This window comes from Gambusia affinis, linkage group LG22 (genome assembly GCF_019740435.1).
Source record: "Gambusia affinis linkage group LG22, SWU_Gaff_1.0, whole genome shotgun sequence".
NCBI classification, from domain to species: Eukaryota; Metazoa; Chordata; class Actinopteri; order Cyprinodontiformes; family Poeciliidae; genus Gambusia; species Gambusia affinis.
In genome coordinates this window covers 22,410,424-22,423,629 of record NC_057889.1, presented here as the reverse complement: position 1 = coordinate 22,423,629, position 13,206 = coordinate 22,410,424, and the positions used below count along the sequence as shown (strand labels likewise).

At 39.2% G+C, this 13,206-nt stretch overlaps 1 protein-coding gene across 2 annotated transcripts in view; it reads left to right on the top strand.

The window, feature by feature from the left end:
- bach2b (BTB and CNC homology 1, basic leucine zipper transcription factor 2b) overlaps positions 1-13,206 on the top strand; it is an 87,665-nt gene that overhangs the window by 21,545 nt on the left and 52,914 nt on the right. Inside the window, exon 3 of one of the 2 annotated variants that reach the window (XM_044107211.1) lies at positions 5,387-5,514. The exons of the other annotated variant lie outside the window; for it this stretch is intronic. The gene's annotated coding sequence lies outside the window, so the exon portion shown is untranslated. The remainder of the gene's footprint in view (positions 1-5,386; positions 5,515-13,206) is intronic. 2 annotated transcript variants of the gene reach the window in all.

Genomic DNA, 13,206 nt, shown 5'->3' with positions numbered 1-13,206 from the left:
TATCCACACCAGACACAGATTGAAATCCCCAACAAGTTGAAAGAGTTGGAAATGAGAAACAGGAGGGAGAAACTTGGACTTATTACAAAATGATATTGTCATCACAATTCAATACAATATTACCCTCATAATTTTGTAGTAAGGGGCTTTGGATTGTTAAGGATATATTCTAAAAACGACCTAAATAATTCAGTTGGGAAGACTGGCAGGAACGTGTCATCAGCATATAAGAATATTATGTACCTTCCAAAATATGGAAGAGTGAACACTTTTGCAAAGCACTTTATCTGATGACCACAATAATTTCTGCCTGACTCTTTATCTTAACTGATAAAGTCTCTCTGGTGACTCTCAGGAGCACTGGTGACATTCCCTAATTACCTTAAAAAAGTGCATTGGAGAAATAAACATGTGGGAGATCTGAGAGTACGGCTAAACACGTGATAATTTATGCCTCAAAATAAGCAGCCTCTGATGAGGCATTTTAGCAAGCTAAGCTAAAATGCCTCATCAGGAGGCATTTTAGCTTAGCTTGCACAAGCTAAACTATCCCTGTTCTGTGTGATTTTATCATAGCTATACCCAGAATCCCTCTGGCTAATTGTGATGGACCCGACTCAAACGAGGACAAAAAGAGTTCAAATTAGAAAAAATTAAATTACATTTTTCCAAAATAGCAAACAAAACATAAAGATTCAATGCAAAAATAAGTCAAAGAATAAATAACAATCTTGGGCCCAATTTAACTGAGGCCAACTGAACTCTAACTGAACACAAACAAAACTGACCTTTCTAACAAAGAACAAAAGGCTGCTTAAATAGGAGTGGAGTAACCTAAATCTATCACTTGAGGGAGGCACAACATAACAAAAGAATAAATAAATACAAAATTAACTAAAGCATTCTATGAAACAAATAAAGCAAAACTAACTTTTACTTAACAGAAACAATAATAAGTGAATATTTAAGTGACAAAATTAACTAATTAAAAACAACTTGAAACAAGTGTCCCCCTTCAGTCTTTCAAGACAAATGGTTTCCTCCAGGTTTCCTCCTCCAGCTGTTTTGAATCAGCAGCACCTCAAACAAAACACAAGTGTAAGTAAACCATTCAGACAGACATTAACTAAAGTGTGCACCCATTAGGAAATGTATATCTAAATGAAATAACTAACTTAAACACGTAAACTGGAATATAATATAAAGAAAAATACTAACACGATGTGGTGGTGGGAGGAGCATCCACCACACTAATATAACATACTGACCTCTTCACAGATAAACAATGTCAGAATCTATCACTCTCTAAATACAGATAGTGATAAAACAATGATTAAATACGACCATTTGTTTCTGCTACATGCTTCTTGGGTGTCCATTGATGCGGCTGCTGTATCTCTGCCATAGATGTTTCGATGATTTGTATAGATAACTCACCCTTTATTGTGAAACACCGGGCATTTTTGCACCAAACTGCATTGATTGCTATGAATTAGGCATGGGATGGAAAGAGGAAGTGATCTTGCTGAGTTTTGCAGAGTATTGTGTGTGTAGACATATTACCCAATTTTTTATATATTGGGCCAATTTTAAGAGGTGCTCTTCTTTTTTTTTTTGCCTGAAGTGGTACTTGAGTTTATGCTTTCATGAGAATCAAATCGTGTTTAACTCTGGTCTAAGTTGTGTTTGATCATTTCTGAAATGGAGCTAGTTTTCTGGATGTAGGAGTTGATTTAGTTTACTTAGTACAGTTCACTGTCAGCAGTCAAACATTTAATTTCAAACTTGTTGCTGTGTTATGAACATTCGTGACTCCATAACATATAGAGTTTAGACTCACATGTGGATCCAATAAAGAAGGACAGCTAAAGCCCCGCCTCCTCCTGTCTTTGTAAAAACATGGGAGGAATGCAGCTCTGACTCAGCAGGTGTTTCACAGCAGACATTTTGGCTTGTCACCACAGGAAAAGCACATTTGTTTCTCATGACACAGAATGTATCTGCATTCCTTCCACTTGAGATAGCTGATATGTAGTTTGGAACACGTTGCAGCACTTTGGAAAATGGCCATCAGAAAAGCAAAATGCTCTTCATCGTTGCTCCTCCAGAACTAAATGTTAATCGGGACTACGCTCCTAATCCAGTTTAGTCAGTGATACCCTCTAATAGGGATTTACCTCTGAACTCAGGAAAATGATCATACAGCTTGAATTCCCTTATATTTGAAGGCTAGCATGTCTGTGAAAAAAAGGGGGAAGAGTTGGTGTTTTAATGTAGGACAGAAGTGTATCAGTTGTGGAGGACTGCACTAAAAGTGAAATTGAAAACATTTTTATATCAGATTTAAGATGACGTCCATGTGAAACACATAATATTCTGTGTAAAGAGCAGGAGCTGTAAAATGTTTGTGAGCTGCTTGCCTTCAGATCCAGACACAGTTTCATTATTTACACATGACCCATGTCTGAAAGTTTAAGAGCTATTCCTTGTTGCCTGGGTTAATGCGAGGCCCCTCTAAAGTATCTGCGTTCAACTGTAAGAGCCTGTCTGCTTCCCATAATGCACCAGTCCATCTCCTGCCTGGTTCAGGCAGTGAAAGAGGCCATTGTTCCAGTCACTGTGAGGCATATTGCATACACTTATGACACAGAGTGGGAGAAATGATTCCCATTATACCTCTGGAATGCCTTTGAATCAATCAGTCTGTATGAATACATGCTCTTTTATGCAGAGTTTAATCTATAAATCCATAATTTAAAAAGTTTTTGCCTCCATGTTTCAGACAAAAGAACAGTGGAGTGTTCTCTATGCTATAAAATAGTTTGGTAAAAACAGAATTGTGACTTTTTGTAAACTAAAGGATAACAACTTAATGCTAGTGTTCTAAGGTGAAGCTCATCTTTAGTGTGAGTAAAAACCACATGCAACCTTCTCTCTTTTGCAAACAAAAGAAATAATAAAAAAGCTTTGATTATCTGTACCTGTAATTCTCCTCTCACACTGATCTGGATGATGTGTTGCTCACATCAGCTGGAAAAGCCTTCAGCTCCTCTCGTGGATTTTTCCAGCATGATGTAATGTTTTGCTGATTCTTCCGTTATAATGCCATGTGCAGTGACATTCAAAACCAAAGAAATATCCTGCACTTTAAAAAGTTAATTTTCTCGACTCATTTATGCTTCACAGATCAAACAAACCATTTCAGCCCCCAAAACATGGCATTGTTTGCTTTGACATGCGTGAGAACATTTGACTGTCCATGTTCTCAGGTTACAGGCACATACATTCTGTACAAAAATAAGGCTGATCCATTTGTGGAAAAAATTATCTATCCAGGGCAACGTGACTGAGCCAAGAGAGACACAACAACTACTAGAGGTGTAAACGAAGAGCCCTGTGCACTGATCATGAAACACAGCCTTATCCGTCAGTGGTGAATCTATTTTTACCCTGGCTGTATCACATATCACGTCTTGCTCCTTTGTTCAGGGCTGTGGGATATTTCGGGACACTCTGATAGATCTCAGATAGTGCAGGAGTCAATGAGATGTGGAACCTCTCCACGACAGTTTATATCTTCCTTCAAGCATGTGTAAGGTGAGGTGAAACCCAAACTGCCAATGACCTCATCTGGAAATGTTCTTTTCTATTCTAGACTTTCACCATGCCAATGGTTCTTACTCCATTAAAGCAACAGGGTTGGAAATTTGCAGTGTCACCATATGAAACTGAAGGAAAATGCATAGGTGTGTTGAATATGGGTCACCTTGTAATGAAATGGCCTATTATATAGTTCATCAGTTCATATAGAACCAACAGTCCTCTCCAATAGAGTGCTATATACAACATGAATCCTTAACATCCTTTTAAATAACTATAAGCCCAAGTAAATATACCAAGTTGTTAGAACAAGTAGAAAAGCAGTGCATTAGGTGTGGCAGTGATGTAGGGGCAGCGCGTGTGACCCATGTATAGAGGCATCAGTCGTCAACATGGCCGTCACAGGTTGGAGTTCTGGCCCAATGACCTTTGCCACATGTCTCCTCTCACAGTCTGCTTAACTCTTGACTCAATGTAAAGAAAAGGCCACTAGAGCCAAAAACATCCTTCAAAAATGAAGATTTGTCAGCATCCTGTCTGCTGTGTTGCTTGGTCTCTGAGGTCAGAAACAAAACAGCAGTGTTTATACTGAGATGATATTAAACCCAGGTGAACCCTGAAGACAGTTCCTCAGCGATCACCAGGGGTTTGAATTAGTCATTACTCTTATGTTACCCTCCCACCTAACAGTTAGGCACTATGTTGTTTATTTCTCTGTCACATAAAATCCCTGTGCCGTGCAGAGTTTTTGGTTGTAGCACAATAAACGGAGAAAGGAGATGATAATTTCTGTAAACCATGTTGCTGGGTAGTACAAACCAAAAAACTGAGAAGAATTTGTCAGGCTCACCATATCTCAAACTACTGCTTTAATAGCATTCATAGGCATATATACGTTCTTCTTTCACTGCATATCACTGTATCACTTCTACCATCTCATTGATGCAGCTCCAGAATGAGCAGAATGAGAATGATGACAGCAGCAGCAGTGCTTATTATCCCATTCGGAAAGACAGTTGGAAAGTGATTTGTTGAGTTCAGAGAGTAAAAGCCCGCAGACTCCCCTCCCGCTGGGTTTGTTTGGGTTGGGCTCTGATCCTCATTTCCAGTCCGTTTCTGTGCAACTGTTTTCCTCTGATTCTTATGCAGTTATGAATGTGGTGGGGGAATGTGCGTGGGGTGGGGCAACAAAGAATGATAGCACAGGAATTCACGCTGTGTTGGGTCATCTTGGATTTTGCTCCATCCACCATTTTTACCCCTGCTGGGCATAGAGAGGGGGTTGTTCGCTAGTGGAACCCTGTTCTCCCTGCACTCTGAACACAAGCATTTTTCAAGTTTTGAAGACCTGGAAATGATGTGCTGTTTTCTTGGTAGAAGAGCCGCAGAGTCACTTCTCAAGGGCCCCCTTTGGCTTTTATTTTGAGCCAGAATCCATCAGGGATCCATCAAGTCAAGGGCTGCATTCCAGGTCTTTTCCACAAAGTCAGTCTTCTCTTGCTCTGTTAAGAGTAAATTCTGCACAGCCCTTACTCAGTGCCCAAGGTTTGTTGAGTCATGTGAGATCATGTACACAGAAACACAGGAGAGGTGGGGGCTGAAGGTGGAGGCAGCTACTGTGGCCAGCTTGGTAGGTGTAGTGGGTGGAGTTGAGGGGGAAGCAGAGGAAATAAAAGTCACAGGCCAGCAGACGTGAGAACATGCTGCTGCTAGCTTTGTATAAGGTAATGTCTAGCTAGCATGTTGGGTGGGACGGGTCCACTGATTTATTTTAATACACTTACAGCTCTGCCAGTGGGGGAAGGGATGTGGAGCCTACCAGTTCATCTGAGGCCCGCTGTCACACCTCGGACAGGACAGGACTTATTAGTTGACAAACTCACCACAGAGGAATAAAAAAAAGCATCAAAAGAGGCAAGTTTGGTTCCAAGTTCCGACTTTTCATCTGCATGATGTGGATTGTTGTTAACGCTGCTGGGTCTCAGTCAGGCAACTTCCTGTTACACATGCATGTTTTGAGTGCATTTCCTTGCGGAAAGGCTTAGATTTAGCATTCCAGTCTGTTTAGTATTGCAGTGATATTGAATGAGGAGCATGGGGTTGAGAATGTGGGCTTGTTTTCTCTGATGTGCCCCCCCAAAAAAACAATAAGAGATCAGTTCCTAAAAGGCATTATTCTGACACAATACCCTGTGAATATTCTCGTGTTGCGTTTATGTTACTCTGTGTTTCATTCAAACCAGCACCTGCTTTACGTTACACACATTTCCAGCTGGCACATGTGGAATCTCTCCACAAGACAGAGGAAGACAGCAGGGGTATGATGATAGTAACTTTCATCCTGGAGTTTAGTTGAAGAAGAAAAAGGAGACGTTGGTGCTGTAAAAGATAACCTCCTGCCTCATGCAGTCGGGTTGGTAGAGAGGAGAAATCCCATCCAACTCCTCTGACTCTGGTTATTCTGAGAGAAGAAAAAGACCACATCAAGAAGAAAACTGATACATGAAATCACAACAGTTTAACTGATTAATAAAATGAGGATAAAACCATCTGAGCTTGTAGAAAGCAGCTCTGAAATACATAAGCAGGACATGCTGTTATATTGCTTATATGCACCTGAATTTCCATAATAACTGGTTTCATTTTTGCCCATAGATGTTAGGTAGAAATGTATACTTTAAGACAAATTTTTCAAAGTACTCCACAATATGGTAATTCTTTCTTTTTGAAAAGTAATTCTACCCAAGGGAAAATGTATTTCATTATTAAATTAAAAAACTAGCGTTCACAGAAAGTACTAAAAGCACTTCATCATATGTAAGTAAGCTTGATTGGTTTGTTTGTGAATGACCTAATGTAGATTAAGGAGGGTCTGAGCTCAGGGGAAAGGAGCTTTGGTCTTGTGGAGGTTAATGCCTCTGCAGAGTTCTCCACTTTGCTCTGTGTGGAGCTGCATTGTCCCTTAGTGTGCTGCTCCTGCAACGGAGAGGCAGCCTGTACTCGATGTTTCCCACACATACACACACCTCCACCATGCACCCTGGAGCCCCAGTACCCCACTGAACGTCCCCATCAAACAGTTGATGCATGCAGATTCCCACTGTATTGTCAAGAATGATAAGATCCCAGAGGAAGGGAAAAAAATAGTTTTCTTCAGTTTTGGGTTGAATCCAAAAGTACAATCCGAACTGCAATGGTGGAAGAACTGAAACTTTACTTTTTTTAAGTTTAACTTAGCCATAAAAATACAAACATATTTAAAACTGCCCTGTAAATGTGTACAAGTTGTACAAGGTTATTGTTTTGTTGGCTAATTTCTGTCCTGCATCCCTGCTCTGAGGCCTAGTCACCATGGAAACCATTATGTGGTGCAACTGGTAGTGAAGATCTTTAGAAACCTTCTTGGAATATATTCATAGCTCCAAAGCTCTCCACCCACCCCCTCTCTCTACTCACCTTCAACCTCTCACCATTGTCTTACAGCTGGCTCACCTTAGGCAGCGTTCTTAGGAGTTGAGGCCACAGCACTGGAATGTTGAACCCTAGGTTCATTTCACAAAAACAACATTTTCTAGATCCTTTAAATTCTTACTTTAGTCAACAACAGGAGATGCAAGATTTTTCAATGCAGAAAATCAATTTGATGTGTCCTGCTTAGCTAAAAAGTCTCTGATGTAGCAAAAACCAGGCAGGACAAAAATCAGTTTTCTGAGACACAAATTTTACAAAGAAATTCAGATTCAGATTCAATCAAATTGTATTACCTTATTGCTCACAACTCATTTCCATGTGAAATTCTTAATAGCAAAATAAGTACATCAACTGAAAATATTCAGCATCTTGCCATTACTCAAAGGTTTTCTTCTTTTTCTGCTTTGCAGCTCTGTGTGCCAGATTTATTTGCAAAAAATAAGATTTCCTAGAGATCCACTCACCTGGCTGAGGTGATGAGCGAAACTGAACCCCATAGTTCCATGGCCAGATTCTGCATTGCTTTAAGTGTGCATCAATATAAACACACACGTCAGTCGCATTTACTGCAGGAAATATTGTGTGTGTAACAAGTCTGAATAGGAACATGAAAGGCGCTGCGCTGTGTAGGGGATCCAGGCTCATTCTGCAGCACTCTTAGGATGTCTTAGTTTGTGAATTAAGGTGGGTGATATATAGGCTTTCTTCGTTTAATCTTCAGCACAAAAAGTGGATGAAGCACACAGCGGTCTGTACCTCACCCCCACCTGCTTTCAATGATGGAAGAGTGTCTGGAATTATTGACACACAAAGCAGAGAGCAGCCCTGAAAGCCCAGGAATCCCCCTGAGAAGACACTGGGAGGGAGGGTGAGGTGGACCCTTGGAATGCACTCCAAGGAGTTAGTCACTTATTTACAAGTTGAACTCAGTGAACCCTTCCTGACTCAGCCACTTCCACCCAGGCCAGTCTGGCTTACCTCTCCCTCCCACTTGTCCCTCTGTTTTGTTCTTTACCCAGGCCTGAGGCTCCCCATTTGCTCGCCCCGCCCTTCCATCCGCTTATTGACAGGCATGTCACATTCATGCCCCTCATTGGGCGGATTCTTGTCCTATGCTTGCAGCAGCCTAATCCAGCCCCCTCACGACCCCAGTCACCCCATTGCTCTCCATGAGCTGCAAGAGTTGAGGTCATGAGTTCGTGACAAGTAGCAAAACAAATGTCAGTGGGAAGCTGCAATGCATCCTCTAAGTCTGGTTGGTTGTTGTGAACTGTAGTCATCCCAAAGATCAAAAAGAAAACCCTTTCTTGGATTCTTGACTGCAAGTGACAGAAATAAAAGGTCAGATCTTGTGTAAAAGCGCAGAAGCTGACATGCTAATGGCAGTGTTTCTGACTCATTCTTAAAGCCTCTTTTTTGCTCTAAATTCGTCCCTTATTAGTCATAAAAGAGGTCAGAGCCATGTAGTTTGTCTTTAAAAGCAAACTTTTAAAAAAATACTTTTTTATTAAAATGTTATTTGTTAAATCTCTGAAAAATTTGTTTTTTAAATAAATATTTAGAGAAGAATTTTACCTTATTAAATCTGTAGCAACATGTAAAGAACTTGATGTTTCAGATTAGGTGCATAACTTCTCTAAGCTCAGGTTCAATCATTCTAAAACTCAAATTGTAAATCAGAGTTTTAAGATAACCAACTAGTTACAGTTAGTTAAATTTTACATTACGTTCCCTAAAAATCAGACTGCCTCATTCAGATAAATGTATTTCAACAGATTGTCCTCGTTAAAGAGACACTTAGAGACACTATTAAATCATGATCTGTTACCTTCAAAAGGTAATATAAGACTATTGATTAGTGATTACTCCCTTAAAAAGTAACTTAGTTACTCAACTGGTAACTTATTTCCAAAAGTAACTAAGTTAACGAAATATGAAGTTATTTTGTTAGTCATATGTATGTATGGTTATGTATATATTTTTCTTAAAATATAAAAGTCTCAAATATAGATGTCAAGTTCCCATGTAGTTCTTAACTAACACATTACTAACATGGCATTTCAATGTGCTTTACACGAATATGAAGGAAATATAACAAAACAACAAACCAAAGGAAAGAGCAAAAGAAGATAAATAAAAGAAAACCAAAAAGTATAACCTCTATGACGAGGACAGTACAATACACTCCCTTCCTTGGTTAACCATGTTCCTTGGTTAATGCATATAGTTGATTGTTGTTTACATTTAGTGTGTTGCATTAAATGTTATATTTAATGGTGCAGAAGAGGATTTCTGTTTCCGCCAAAGTAGCTCAAATCCAATTTTTGCATCTACTGTTTGATACTTTCTACTTTGATTTTCTTTCTATACTCCAATTCTTTTCTCCTCTGTGGAACAATAACAACTATTTTTATTTTATTATATTCTACAAATATCACTAATATGTTGCTGAAAATGTGCTATATAAATAAAATGATCTTACCTTACCTTGTATACATTATAAGCTCTGTGTTCTCATGAAAGGTCCAGCCCTTTCATTAGATAACTTTAACTTTAACCCTTTAACTGCCGGTGCCCCAATTGACCCATTGACCTGCATGTGACAGTATTTGGGGTGACAGTTAAAGGGTTAAGTTTTGAAAACGTTATACTTCAGATTCCCCGTTGAAAAAAGCAGTCAGATTACAGTAATATGCTTCCAGTGTCACTGACCATGAATGGATGTGTTTTCATTACCAAAGACAGCGCCGACATAAACCAAGACTCTGAACATCTGAAGCACAGAGTTCATGCTTGAAACTTAAGTTTATTTTTCTAAAAACTGAATAAACTTCAGCCATAAATCATGTTTATATTAATTTAAATTCAGTTTCAGTTCCTTGTAGTTTCATTGACATGTTTGTGTCATGCATTGGTTAAAAGTGAAACGGCACTTTAAGCATGAGTTTCCAGTTGTTTCTAATGACCAGAGTGTAGTAGCGCTCCTCTATGCAAGTGATTTTTTACAGTCTGACGGAGAATCTATTAAAATATGTGGGGCCTGATCAGAGTGCCTCCTCAGCACCACTCTTTCAATGTCTGTACTTACCTTTATCAATAACATGAAACAACCTCCGAATGTTGTCCACTCCCTGTCGGTTCTTAACAAAGCCTGTTTGGTCTGCATGAATAATTTTTGGGATTATTTTCTCCAGTCAAGATGCTATTATTTTAGACAAGATCTTATAGTCGGAGTTGAGAACGCTCAAGGGTCTATAATTACCGCACTTTTGTACATCTTTTCCAGGTTTTGGAAGTAATGTTATTGTTACAAGTTCTAAAGATTGAGGAAGTATTGTCTTTTGGAATGCCTCCGTAATCATAAAATATTCAATTGGAAAGCCTTACTGTTGCCTCAGTAATGGGTTTTGTGAAAATTTTGCCAGTGACGGTTTGAGGGTTTAGACTTAGTGACATGCTTGTGGTTAATTTAAAAATTTACCAACCTTTTTTCTTGAAAGCTTGGTGATTTAAAGAGTCCCTCGGTAGTTTAAAGCCAGATTACCAGCTTCCTTCTCTCTGGCCCACATTGTTGTGATCCTGTTCAAGTATTGCAACCAGGGAAATACACCACATGTAAAAGTTGCTGATATGTTGTGTGAAACTTTGTCAAATCAGCGTGGAGATGAAATCTAAGTAGTGTAATGTGCAAAAAAAAAAAAAAGCTCAACTAAGAAAAGGCAGCACATCTGTGCAGGAGAGAAGAGTGGGTCTAAAGAGTCGGGTCTTGTCTGGGACACATTACCAGAACCTTTTTTTAAAAGACCCCAGAAAAATACTTTCATTCTTTAGTTTAGTAACTGGTGAACATTCTTGTGCTATTTCAATTACAGCAGAAAGGCATACATTAGTCAGTTTAACTGTAAAATATATTGGAGTATTTGGTATCAAAATTCAAAATACAGCAGAATGTAGAGGATATCGGGTGAAAATATCCTGAGAAGCAGGCTGAAGGATGTAAAACATTTGTTCACTTCAGTCCTGCTCTAAGATGGACAGGTTACCTCTGTCAAAACGAAGTCATCAGTGTAACAACGTGGCTTTTTACTGACATGTCCTCTCCCAGGCACTTTCTGTTTGTGGGGATCAGACTTTTTTCTCTCTCCTGCTGTGGCAGTTCATAGTTCTGGTCCTGTGCTGGAAAGTCGCTGCCATTGCCTGCAGTAATGGAGAAAGACATCACTTTCAGTTCACTCAGCATTCATCCGATTTAAATGTGCAGCGTGACAGTTTTTGAAAGCAGCACCATCTGGAAATGAAGCATGTTCAGTGGGACAGTTAGGGACAGGTGTGCCGCTCTGGCTTCAGCTCCACCTGTGATAAAGCTAACCTTGTCTTCGCTCGAGGCGGGTTATCAATGCAAAGAGGGCTTCTAGGAAAGCTGTGGACTAACAATGCAGAGAAACCATACAGATACAAGCTGAGTGTATCCATCAAATGCTTCTATACAGTTTCTAAAAAACTATTCAACCGCTGGGGTGTACTACACTTCTTATTGTGTGCCCTGCAGAGAAAAACAAATATCTATAGTTTAATGTGTAACTAAAACCACTTTGAAGTTTTCCCAGGCGCAAAACAGTGATGTCTCATAATCTCTCGTGATTCCCTGATCTCGCTAGATCCTCTTCAGAGGGAAATGAATCTGACTAAATTGAATCACGTTATCTCAACTTGAATATGTTTTCAAGTTGAGACAAAAACGTTTGTCTCACGTGAACTCGTGTGATATCCTGTGTTCTCACTCGGCTTCAGCAAAAGATCACTCTGACTACAATGAATCATGTTATCTCAACATGATTAAATTTCATAAACGTGAAGTTGTTGAATTTTTTGTTTATCAACATGATTGTATCACGTTTTTGTTTGAAACATGAAATTATTTAGTTAAAAGTACATGATATTCTTTTGTTGATCTGATAACCCCCTAAGTTCATGTTTTACAGGGTAGTAAGGAAGGACAGAAGAACCACTGTATCCCTTATTCTGACCTAACCGTTTAGATGTGTAGTAGTCTGAGGCTTTGTAAACATTTTGTCCTCTCTTAATTCTCCCTTTGGCTAATTATCTTTTGGTATTCCAAGCTGACCAAATTTTGCCTGATCTAATGTCAGGAGAATAACAAAGACACTTTTTAAACAGTTTATGTAAACATGTATTAATATATACAATAAATTAAAGGCACAATAGAAAGGCATATATATATATATAACTTAATTTAAGTTATGAGTTTGGAAAAAAGTGGATAGTGGATAGTTTTGTGGTTTAAGATTTTATATTAACTAACTGCATTTATTTATTAATAGGGCTGTCAATGTTGATCCATTAATGCAATGAATCTCCACATTTTAACGTAGATATCCTCCCAAAAAACAAATCATTTTTTGGATTTCATTGGTGAAAGTCCAGCAGGAAGGCTTGCCCAGGACTCCATTCCTGCAAGAAACACAACTGTGTGCATATTTCTATTTCAAGCTTACAAAGTTAGTAGTGATTAGTTGTGATTAATCAGAGCACCAGAGTGTGATTAATCCGATTTAAACTTTTTAATTGATTAACAGCACTATCTATTATATTTGAATGTTGCATGCTTTAGCTCAAATTAACCAGAAAGTCAGAACTCATTTAGGGGTTTTGGTGTTTTTGTTTTCTGTCCTGCTTGTTTTGTGTCTTCTCTTCCGAGGAGAAAGTAGGTCACAGGCTGGCCGAGGTGAAGTATGAGGCAGCATTTTGCAGGACAGCCCACTTGCTAGTGGAAGCAGGTTGTGTCTTCAGGAAGCTTGTTGCAGAGGAGACGTTAAACACACAAGTTCCTGTTTGACATCTGTTTGCAGCTAGCCTCACAAACCGAACTGAGGGTTTTTTCACCCAGCAGCTCCCTCAGCCACATTTGTCAGTTTAACTGCTCTGTGACCCTTTCCCTCCCCATAATTCCTAGAAACCAAAAAAAAGATCTGATGACGCATCTGTCTTTGACTGTGCGCCTGGAATAACGAAATCCTGACAGATAAAATCAGGATAGACAAGTTCTTACACACCGCTCTCATGCTAGACTGCAGACCCCCAGGGTTGGGAATAATTAACCAGGTGTGTATTTAA